This window comes from Chamaea fasciata, unplaced genomic scaffold (assembly GCF_029207755.1).
Source record: "Chamaea fasciata isolate MVZ Bird 193981 ecotype frontalis unplaced genomic scaffold, bChaFas1.0.hap1 SCAF_3, whole genome shotgun sequence".
Taxonomy (NCBI): Eukaryota; Metazoa; Chordata; class Aves; order Passeriformes; family Sylviidae; genus Chamaea; species Chamaea fasciata.
The window spans coordinates 95,061,382-95,073,754 of record NW_027094088.1 but is presented as its reverse complement, the minus strand read 5'-3'; positions in this window follow the sequence as shown (position 1 = coordinate 95,073,754).

Below are 12,373 nucleotides of genomic sequence, written 5' to 3'. Positions count from 1 at the left end.
AATGCAGTAGAGTGGTGAGCTGCTGATATTTCTCTATTTAGGTTGAAATAATAGGCAAATATAAGTAGAAGTTAAGAATAAAAAAAAGTAGAAAGGTCTCCTGAAGGACTTTAAAAATAATTTATATTATTTAATTGTATTTCTAGAAAAATATATATTCCCAGAATATTTGGAACAGTGATAATAATTCAAAGTAATTGAAGGAAACCTTTCAAAGAAATCAGAAATTCTAATTGCCTTTGAATAGACAAGTTTGGCTTTTTCCATAGGTTGCAGTAATTTGGTTTTTTACAGTTTCTTTAACAGATTTCATAAGAAGAGGGTATTTTAGAAGCATTCATAGAAGTAAGGAATAATAACCTAGAACAGTGGAAGAAAAATGGTGGGATAAGGAAAAGATAAAGAACATGTGCCTTACTGTATGCAACAGCTCTTGAAACTGTGTGGGAGGCATAAGGATGAAATAGTATGAACCATGCTGTGCTACGTGTAGATAATTAATGTTTTTCATTCTCATATGCATCAGAAGACAAACAGAAACTCTAAAGGTAACACAGTTTAGCTTACAAGAGCCTCAGCTTCTGCTCATCATCATCACCATCATCAATAATTAATGACATTGTGTCTGCCCTCACTGCTGACTTACAGTGTCTGTAATACAGAGGTGTAAAAATACGCTCACATAAATTCAAGAACTTTATTATTGGAGTTCTTAATGAATAATAGTTTGTAACTAGAGCATTGTAGGCTCTTAGGTAGAAATTCTCTGAATATGTGAAAAGGCAAAAAGAAAAATTACAAATGAAATGAAAATAGCTAATAAAAGCTGAAGATATATATATATTCCATAAATATATTCGGAATTTATATATCCATACATATTTGTACATATATACATGCTTAAGAGTTTTGATAGTGTTTGAACAGACAAATGTAATACTGAGGGGAACACCACTGAATTACCATATGCTGCAATCCTTCAAGAATCATTAGTGCTCCTGGTTAAATTATTCTTTGGAAACCAGTTCTTGGCTGTATTTAAATCTGCTTTTTTTGTTCCTGTTTATAAAGATTATGCAAAACTACTGTCTCTTTCTGGCTGATGTATTCATTATTCAGACAGACAAAATGAGTGACTTCTCAAAAATTTTCCAGCTTTGTATTCTTTACAAACTATTTATATTGACTGCTCAGTGAGTGTGATATGTCTCATAAATCAAATTGCATATTGTTTCTTTAGTTAGATGACTGAAACCCTTTAAAAAATAGAGGATAGTAAATGGCAAATGGTGAAAGAAAACAAAACATAGCTAGAGCATATTTTTGACACACCCTTATGCTTAACTTTGTAATCCTTTAAGGATTTATTAATATTTTCATGAATAAATAACCAGTCATAAATAACAACTAATATGAGATAACGTATAACAGTAGGATATTTCTTTTGTATAATATTAGTGAATTAGTTCATCCTGCATTTGACCGATCCAATTTACACACAGAGAATGAAACGTAAATATCCCAAATCTTTTAGGCAAAAACTGTTAAAATTGTTGTGACAGTGGCATATGAGGAAAGTTTAACATGATAAACAGAGACTATTTTTTGTATTGCAGGTATTAGTGCCATAATTTTTAACTTCTTAAAATTCCACATGTAAAGTCTATAGCACAAGAAGTCTTTCCTAAGATATCTTTAACTGGTATATTGGATCAATTAAAAAGTTGACACCATGATATCTTTGGCAAGTTTGGTCTTTGTTATGTTTTGGAGTTGGGTTTTGAAGTTGGGTTCGAGTTTTGGTTTGGGGGGGGGGGGGGTTGGTTTAATTGCTGTGGTTTTTTTTTCCTTGAAATATGAATTCTTGATTCCTGGACTACATAGGATGATTCTTCAGAGCTATTCTTAAACTGCTGGATCAGAAAATAGCACCGCTTCCAAAAATGGAATGAATGTAACAAAGAAGGAAAAGTGTATCTCTGTAAAATGCAGTTCAAAGATTGAGTTCTTCATGGACCAGTCCCTCACAACATCAGAAATCACTTCTCTTTCCATTCAGCTCTATTTGTTGGCACAGCTGGAGAGGTCAGCCAGTTATAGGAGGTTCACAATCTTCTGAGAACTGAGATTTCATTTTGGACAAGAATTGATGCCCACTGATGCAGCAGAAAAGAATCACTTAAATTGTCACATGTGCTATAATAAAACCAACATTTTTTTCTTTTGCTTATTTTCCCTTTGTAACTTCCTGTCATGGCTATCCAGCTGTGTCTCCTTCAGAAGAGAGACAAGAAAAGAAATTCAGCTAGATATGTTGCTCTGTTTAAATACCTGGGAAGAAGATAAAGACTGAGGTGATAATGGCTACATGAATGCTTACACATACAAATAGGTGATACTTTAAAAATTTAAAAATTATACGTGATTTTTTCTTATATTTAACCATAACACTGCTGTTCTTCCCCTGGGAGTAACTGATTGAAAGAGCTGAGTTCAAATCCTGAATCCAGGGTAGCAGATCTTTTTGACCTCAGAATAAAATATTAAAGTATGATTTTCAAACTACAAGCTATCTGCTAAGTAGACAAAAGACTGACCAGAAAACTACTACATGGAGAATCAGGGACATACACTTATCATTGAATTGCAGAGTGCTTTTTAGCTAATAGTAAATTGTTCTGCAAATCTATTTACAGGAGACTGAAGATAAAATGAAAATTGCTGCACTGAAATTGTGTCTGAAAGGGATAGGAAGGATAAAAGAACACCAGATTTGCTGAACTGATGCTTTATTTATGTCTTTTCAGAGGAAAATGAGGATGGAACACAAACAGAATGAGGAATCATATTTCTTGATATAGCCAAGAACAGAGGTATTAGACAAAGTGTGTATAATAATAGAAATAATGTCAGATATAAGACAGATGACTTTGCAATTTGCAGATTTTTGGTTTGCTTTTTATATATACACATTTTATTTGTTACTGTCCTTCAAAACCTTCACTATTTTAAATTTGATTAATATTTACAGCTGAAATAATGGTCAAATTAAAAATTTTATAAGCAAAGACTTAACAAGGGTTATACAGATGAGGTCCTAATGAAATTTTGAAGAATAGCAAAATTCCAGGTTTGCTATTTGGTGACATTCACATATAAATTTTATTTGTCAGGATGAGAGTAAAATGCATATGCATAAAGACAGTTCAACACAATACAGTGCAATCTTGGGGCCTTAGAACAAATGATTTATTGAATTTGAACTGCATCTCATTTTGTATGCAAATCTACTCAACTTATTCTTCTGAAAGATAGTAAGCCTGTGGTTTTGCTATAAACTTAGAGGATAAACATGTAAAATTGAATAGGTAACAGTATCTTCCTACTTTTCAGATAAATTAAGAAAACAGATAAGTCCCCTTAAAAGGAGTACATAAGATACACAAAATAATAGCTATATAATTTTTAAAGTATCTTTTCTCAAACATCTTTTCCCAGTTTCTAGTTGGTTGGTTGGTTGGTTGGTTGGCTGCGAGATTTTAATTTTTTTTCTCTGTTAAAAGGAAGCATTAAAAATTTACTCTTGGTTGGGGAATAGTGTCCTGAAATTCAGTTTAGGCTTGCCAAAGGAAAATTACTAAAAGTACAAAGCAAAAGATTGTTTGATGGTTTCAACAGCCCCATTTTCAGAGAAAAATTTAGAAGAAAGTACATTGTTTAGATCCAAACCGGACCATCCTGCACAGTATAATCAGACATATGTCTTATATTATACTTACTGATGAAACAACCTTTGATTGTCTTCTGTTGTAGTGTAGCATGACTGATTAGATATTGAATTGTATAGATACTGCAAAATATTAAACATATGTAGGTTGAAAAAATATTCACCAGGGTTGAACTTCATACTTTTTTTATGTGTAAGTTTCTTACATGTGTCTTTAGTAATGTAAAACAGGTTCAAATGCTTTGCTAAGACAGGTTCGAGACACCTTTTTTCTGTCATTATAGTGCACCTCTTATAGCAGCTTCAGTACTAAAGGGATGTCCCACAGACGAGGGAGGAAGGTGGGGTCAGAGCAATGGCACTTGTTTTCTGAGTCACCACTACATGTGACAGAGCCTTGCATTCCTGGGCTTGGCTGAACACTTGCCTGCTGAAGGGAAAGTGGCCTATGAACTCCTTGTTTTGCTTTGCAGGCACACACAGCTTCTGCTTTACCTATTGAACTGTCTTTACCTTGACCCATTGTACTAGTTTGAAATCAAACCAGTGGGAGATCGTAAGTCAGAATTATAATTTTATAGGGAAAAAATTAAAAGAAATAAATAAATGCAGTAGTACAAGAACACTGACAAAGACAGAATACAACCTGACACCCTATGGGGGTAGCAGTCCAAGCAGAGTGGTTCTGTTGAAGCGGTGATCCTGTAGAAATAATGGGTCTGAAGATCCAGCAGTAGTTCTTGTCCTCTGGGAGTTCAGTAGGTAAGCGCTGCTCTGGTGTTCAGAGTCTCAGCTTATATCCAGGCTGGAATGCTTGGTTCCTCCCTCTGGGCGGAGCATCTCACAATGGGATGGTGAGTCATGTGATAAGGCCTGATGGGCCCATTAACAGGAGGCAGTCCAGGGGGGGTTATCTGTGAGTCATGTGGCAAAGGTGCTGATGGGCCCATTAACAGACGATAATACAGAGTGGGGGAGGCAGGGAGCACTACCTCACCTGGTTTCAACAGTTCATAAAGATGGTGATAGAATATACTTCAACCCAGGACACCCATGAATTTTGTCACATTTGCCTTTCTGATTCTCTCCCCCATCTCACTATGGTGAGGAGAGAGCAGATGCGGGGGGCTTAGCTACCAGCTGGGGTTAACACATAACACCGCAGAAAAAATATTTTTATGGCTTCCATTCATACAGGGGTTAGAGATTCCTAAAACAAAGATGCTGAACTCTAAGTTTTGGGGGGGTTATTCCGTGAATTTGTACAATAATATGCATATTTCAGGGCCAAAGTTTGTTGATATTGATGCCTGGATAAAGTCTGTCCCTGGTCCCTGTCATGACTTCCTGGAGTCTGAGAAGAGTAAAGAATCTGAATCATGACTTTACCCCTATGTTGGGATTTGTGCCTTTCTGGTGATCATGTTGGAGTAGCAATATCTGTGTGGATGCTGCACAGTCCCACTGGGTGGCAGTTCAAAGTGAGAGGTCACTGTAAGTTCATATAGGTGTAGATGCAAATAGATTAGTTGGACAGCTAGTAGAGCTTTTTGGACAGCAACAGGAATTTGAAGGGCAAGAGACAGTGTAAAACAGATACACTTATGATTTTCTGGGTTTTAAAAGTCTAGAGTGTGGACAGGAATACTGGCAGTTGAAGTTTCTATAAGGTTCTGTTGCTGTAGAATAGCTAAGACAAATGTTTAAAAAATTATGACAAAGAATAACGTGTTTCATATTCAAAAACTTAATGAAGTATTTATGAAAATACAATATATAATGAAACATGACTAATCATACAAGTTTCAAAGAAAAAAAAATAGAAAAGCTTTTGATAGTGATAAAGACTCCTGAAGATCAGGTATAAAGAGCAGATTCTGGATAGTTGTCCAGGTTATCTAAATTCTTAAAGTGTAAGAAGAATGGTCTGAATAGATAGTAAAAAAACTTTCCCCAACTTGTCATTTCATGTTCACATAAGCAACATAATAAACTAGACATAATCATAGGGGTTTTATTTTGTTTTGTTTTCTTGAAAGCTGGTAGAATACGAAGGATGAGTCAGAGGTTTAAAAGATAGATTTGCACTTGAATACTGACATATACAGAGCAATAAAGTGAACTTAGAGTACTCTGGATAACATTACAGCACATCAGCAGTCACCAGCTTATAATATTCAGGTTATGGCTGAACAAGGTGTAAAGGTATTTCTTCTGCAAACTACTTGAATTTTGTGATGACAGCTATGCTTTTTTGTAGGTAGAAAATGAAACTCAAAGAGCTGTGTTATTTTAGATGTGACTGCATGGTTAAAATTTTTAGTAAATATTGACTTTTCAAATTACATGCTTTATTTACCTGAGAAAAAGAGTCTCAGTAATTTAAACATGTATCTCCTAGTCTTTCATTCAAGTTGGTTTTAGTGCAAAGGAGGAAGATATCTTTAGGAATGAAGATCAAACTGTTGTAAATTAAGCACCAAGATTTAGTGTAGGGTTATGGAGTTCTAGTGACTCTTCTTTTGGCTTACTGTGGGACTTTGAGAAAACACCTCATTTATTCATTTTCCTTTCTGCTGCCAGTTTTTCAGTTGAGTTAGATTTAAGTGGGATCATGAGGATTTTCACCCCACTTTTTCCAAAAATCCATTAATTCTTTCGGCAGCTCTACAATGTTCAGTGTTCAGTATTCCATATTCTCTATGGCTCCTAAACCCTGTGAGGAACCAGGAAAACCCTGCATCCATGTGTAGAGAACACTTTACCAAGAGTAGAAGTTCAGAAATTGTATTGAAAATAATTTGCTAGAATTTAATCTCAAATCTCTTCTCACTGTTTTCCAAGAGAAGAATTCCGTTTAAATAAGTAGTCTGGATTGTTTAGAAAGGGTATTAGGTATGCTATATAACTTTTTAAATTAAAATTTCTTTTAATTAGAATTGTTACAACTTCTTATAAGTTGTATTTTCCAGTAATATGGCAGTAATATGACATGGCTGATACATTGCTGGATGATTCAATTTTTGTTACTATCTTTAAAGAAAAATGTAAAACCAGCCTAATGGAAAAAAACATGATTATTCATCTGTAGGAGCTTTTAAATTAATTTAGATTCTATGAATGATTTCAAGCCACATAGTGAATACATTAAAATCTTTTCATTCTGAACTTCATTGCCAGAAAAGGTGCTAATTTCATTTGATACAAGAGATGAGCTATCCTTGCATAATAATACACTACAATAGCTTTGATGGCATACCATATAAACTGGAATATACTTTTGTCTAAAATGAATTAACCAATTTATTTATTTTATATAAGGCCTTGATTGAATTACTAATATTCTTTTATTTTTATAATAGTGTTTATTCTGAGTAAAAAAAGTCCAAGGATGTTCAGCTCTGTTTTTGGTTTTGTTGTTGTTGTTGTTTTTCCAAGAAAAACAAGCTTGCAGAAGAAAAAGGAATGCCAAAATATGTTTAAAGCAAAGTTGAAGCTCCATCTCCAGAATCTCTGTCTTTTTTTAATAGCTACATATTATGCTATATCTGCAGAGAAGAAATCACACAGCTGCTCAGTTCTGGACAGTAATCTTTTCTGACAGTTCAACAAGAACATTTTCAGAGAGACATAGGTAGAATCTTTCTTTTAACTTTCAAAACCAATGATGTGTTACACTCCCAAAAACATATTATCATCATACAGAAACAAGGACATGCTACACTTCTAATGCTGTTCAAAGAATTTTTCACTCTTTTTGTAACAAATAGATAATACATACTAATATATAGTCCAGCTTGCACATCACATACAATAATATTGCAAATGTGAGCAAAATGGATAAAAAATATATAATTTTTTTCTATTCGGTGCAAATGTAATATTCATCCTATGAATTTTAGGAATGTCCACTGTCCACTGTCATTTCAAATCCATTAGTATTATATCTTCAATAGAGCAATTAAGGTAAAATTGGTGAAGAAGTGTGTGCAGGAAGATATCTCTGTGGACTTATTATGACAGGGTGCATGACGTTTCTTTTCATCACTTTTTAAAGAAGAAAGAATCAGCCGCTATTGAAAAAGGTAGTGCAGACATCAGAATTAAATTTATTGTTACCATGAGAGTTCAAAAAGATTTTTTTTTTTCTGCAGACAGGATTAAAAACTCTTTGTAATGACCAAATCTTAGCCGTTATTTTATTTTAATTGGTTTTTGGGCTATGCTGAAAGAGGAACAATTTCTTCAATTTGGATTCTGTTAATAAGAATAATTTTTTTTAAGCCTCACCTTGCACAGACAACAACTGAAGACAAACTAAGTAGTTATAGCATTTTTCTTATCACTTCCACGAGGATTGGAGTTGGTGCCTGCAGTGAATATGAGATTAATGGGAGATCTTCTACCAGATAGACTGTGCAGTATTTCAATATCTGAGATACCTGTTATGTGTGAGGGGTAGAGTTTTGGGGTCTGTGGCAGCAATCTTTCATCTGGCCCCTTTTCTGATACATGTGTACCTCTTTGCCTCTTGGCACTTGCTTTCCAAGGTCTCCTACAGTGAAACTTTGCTTTTAAGGACTCCCTCATGCTCTATAATCTTGAATAATGAGTGAGATTAGAAATCAAGTGAAATATAGTGGAGAAAAATAAACAAAAGTGGAAAAGGAGTTGGAGAATATGGACAGCAAGAACAACAGTGACATATGGCTACTATCCTTCATGAGAGGCATTGTCCCTGTGTTTGGCTGGGGCAAAATGGTTGAGCAAACTGTTTATCTGGGAAGTTTTTATATACAACTGTAATTCACTTTCTGTATTAAACTATGGATCCTTTAAAAAAAATTCAGCAAAATGTTGATAATTATATCTATATCCTCGACTAAGCAATGAAGATGTACCAAAAGGGGCTGCACAGAGAAGCTTGCAGTTAAAGACCAAACATGAATATGGATACAAGAGACTGATATTACACAAGCTAGTAAGGCCTGTGTTTGTTTTCCACACTTGGTACTTTCTGCATTTGTCAAACAGAGATGTTCAGAAATTAAAATTTTTTCTTTCCATAAAACTTGTTGATAAGATTATTAATATCTCAAGAGCCTCAAGTAACTTTTTTTTTAAATTAAAATGTGATATGGTATAATAAGAACTGTCTTAACACGGGCATTCCACTGCTACAGCCAGAGCAGGCTGTGCAATTAAAATTGTATGGCTCTTCCTTCAGTGTTTCTTGCACCCTGATTAGCAATTCAGCTCATACTGTGTGACAGGTGAGTTTGTTATGGCTTATGATACTGTGAAGTTGGTGACAAAAAGAAACCAGATGTAAGTATATGCTGCATAAGTTCAGTATGTCATTTAGCAGTTTTCAACTATCTATAGAATCTAAGTCGAATTAGGGATCAGTTTAGGCAGAAATGATATCCTTGATATTTGAGCTTCTCTTGCTGCACTATATTAGATGTTTCATTTCTCAGTGTAATTATTTTCACTGAGAGGGAAAACCACTGCATCAGTGAAGGTTCACATACAGGCATGTTGTAAAGAACACACAAGAGGTAGAAAGGAAGAGCAGTTGATTGATGAAAGAAGTATTGCCTTGGATAAGCAGTATATACAAGCACTAATATTTTATAAGACTACCAAATATTGATTTATAGTGCTTCTATTTGCAGAGGTGCTATGTCAGATCTTACTATCCTAAGGAAAGTGAGTAATATGTGATAGATATCATAAGCAAGAGAATATTTCCTTGCTTTTGTTAACCAAAAAATCTAGGGGTTAGGGATGTGTACTTCTTTGTAAACCATGAAGTCATGTGGATTAAAACTTTGTCAGAGAAGTTGCCTACAGTTGCTATTCATGTCTTTTATGGGACACTAAGGGCAAATTTACTATGAATAATCTTTCCGGTGATTTCCCCCTTCTCCACTAGGACAAATCAGGACATTATGCATGCAGTGAGCTTTGCAGTACCAAAAATGAAGTGTATGATGCCACAATTTTACAGCAGAAAGGAAGAATTTCTGGTGTCAAAGCTAAAATTCAAACCATAGCAGAGAATGCCCAGCTGGTCATAGAAGGGAAAGTGCAGTGACATGTCTCAACCACCCAGTGAGTGCAGTTGATCCTGCCATTGCCTCTGCCATCCTCTCCTCTATCCAATCTGTAGCTGGGTATGACACTGAAGAACTGTGAAAAGAAAGAGTACCCTTTGGCACCTGGAGGTTGACCGTCCCTTCTTCATATTCTGCTTACTTTCCAGTAGTTCTCACACCTACAACCACAAAAAAAAAAAAATCATTAAGAAAGAAGAGTAACAGTCCTGTTTATTTCACCAACAAGGCTATTTCAGAACAATTCTAGGGGACAAGGGTAAGGAGCTGAGGAAAGAATTTCTGCATCTGGAGATACCAATAGAGGGTCTTTCACTACCCTCTTAAACCCTTGCAAAATATACTAGGGTTTTTTTCAGGACATTGAACATCTCTGAGCATATTCTGATCTACTGTCTTCCTGGTAATGAGAACAGCAGTAAAGGGGAAACTGCATAAAACTGACAAGTACAAGTCACTAGTTCTAAGTGTGGAATGTAGAAATGTTCTTTGACTAAGTGGAAAACTGCAGTTTGGAAGTGATAGAAAATGGATAGAGGCAATGAAATAGTGTGCAGAAGGTAGCTTTGAAGATAGGACATTTGAAAACAACACAGCAGATAAGAGGAAAACAAGGAGAAGATATAACACTTAAATAACAAAAAAAAAAAAAGTCTGTCCTACTTTTAGAACCTCTTATTTAAGAAAACAGTATACATATCTTCAACCTTTATTAACAAAACTACTGATTACCAGTAAGTAAAAGAGTTATCAGGTAATAGATCCATTTTTTGAACTGGAAAAATTTCTAGGAAATACCTGTCTTTTATAGAAAACTGAAAATTCAATAGAACAAATGCAGAGATATCTGTGTCTTGAAGACAAATAACTTTATGCTGTCTCATGTTAGTGTGCTGCAGAACAGAAATCAGGATTAGCAGATTCTGGAACAATAACATGACAGTTTAGCTTGTAAAAAAAAAGTGCCTTTAACCAATTTAACTTCAAAGATGAAAAAAAAATACTGAGTTTAAATAATTTTTAAAACCTTTTATAGAGAAGTAACATATAAATATGCTATTAACCTGCACACCTCACATATGAAATCCAGTTTAGTCTGGATTCCACTGAGGTAGGAGACCATAGATGAATGTTCCAGAAGCAGAACAGACTTGGCCACCAGTGAATGAAGGTTGATATGTCATTCCGTTGCAAGGAGATATGTGAGAGATAGTTGATTATTAGCTGAACAAGGAGTCTCTGTGTGTTACTAGTGCACAGGAGCTTTAAGAGAACAGGCAAAAAGCCGTTTTTGATTACATCACTGCAAATATTTTATCCAGTTCTGTAAGTCTTAAGTTGGAAAGATTTTCAAAAAAATTGGAAAGGATTCAAAACAGGTAGAAGAAGGAATATGGAAAAAAGTGAGAGAGGAGGAAGAGTAAGATGTATAGTTCAAAAGCCGATATGTGAACAAAATGTTTCCATCGAGAAACACAGAATAGTCAGGTATCAAAATGTTTTGTGAGGAATCTAAAAACTACTGTTGGAGGAATAAGACAGCAACAGACCTTATGTGCTGGCAAGGTTTTCCTTAAGTGGTATCCCCTATGGCCCCTGACAGGAAAGGACAATTGTGCCAGAAGGGCAGTTGTGAGGCAGTATGGTACTCCTTGTACTTATATGTTCCTTAATATGAAATAGGACCTTCCAGTAAGGGATAACACTAGAGCGATAAAACAAGACAGTGCTAAAATAATAGGGCACAGGTTCTAATACTGATGATAATAAACACAATTTGACCTACGTGGGAGATCACAGAGATTCATTTTGTAGCAATTACAAGTCATTAAAGAATCATGAAACTGCAACCCAGTAATCAGGTTGCAGTAGTCAAAAAAAGAGATAATTCTTCAAGATAACTATGACAAAAAGTTCATGTGTATTCTTTTAGGCTGTGGAAAATAAAAGAAAGTTGATCTTTCATATTTCTGCTTTGCTATGTTTATGGGTAGAAGTATAGTAATTACTTTTTTTAATTAGATGTGGATAACATAAGGAACTAATATTAGATGGAATAGGATAATACAACACCCTTGTGTTGTGAAAAATGTGTCTTCTCCTACCTTGTTTAATTCTTAGTATTGAAGAAAGGAACCTTAGGGGAGTTAAACAAAGAATTTTCTCTAAAATTCTTTTCATTCACCCCTGCAATGGTCTTTGTCTTCTTGTATCTTTACCAATGAGATATCATCACTGGTGGATGCTTTGGAAGTTAAATGTTGAAGTAAATTCAAGAAAGTACTGGTTTGTTTTGTGTTTTGTTATGACAGTACATTTCAACTTTGTAAGGTACTTTCATAAAGTGCATTTAGTTCATACCTGCCAAATGCATCATTCAGCTAAATCACACCAGTCCTGGACAAACAAGGACTGTCCCCTTTTCCGACTGGGGGAGTTTTCACAGCTTGATGCTGTTAACCATTGCATAGAGCAGTTGTCTTCAATTAGGTAAAGCCAAAAGGAAATAAAGTTGATTGTAAAGGAA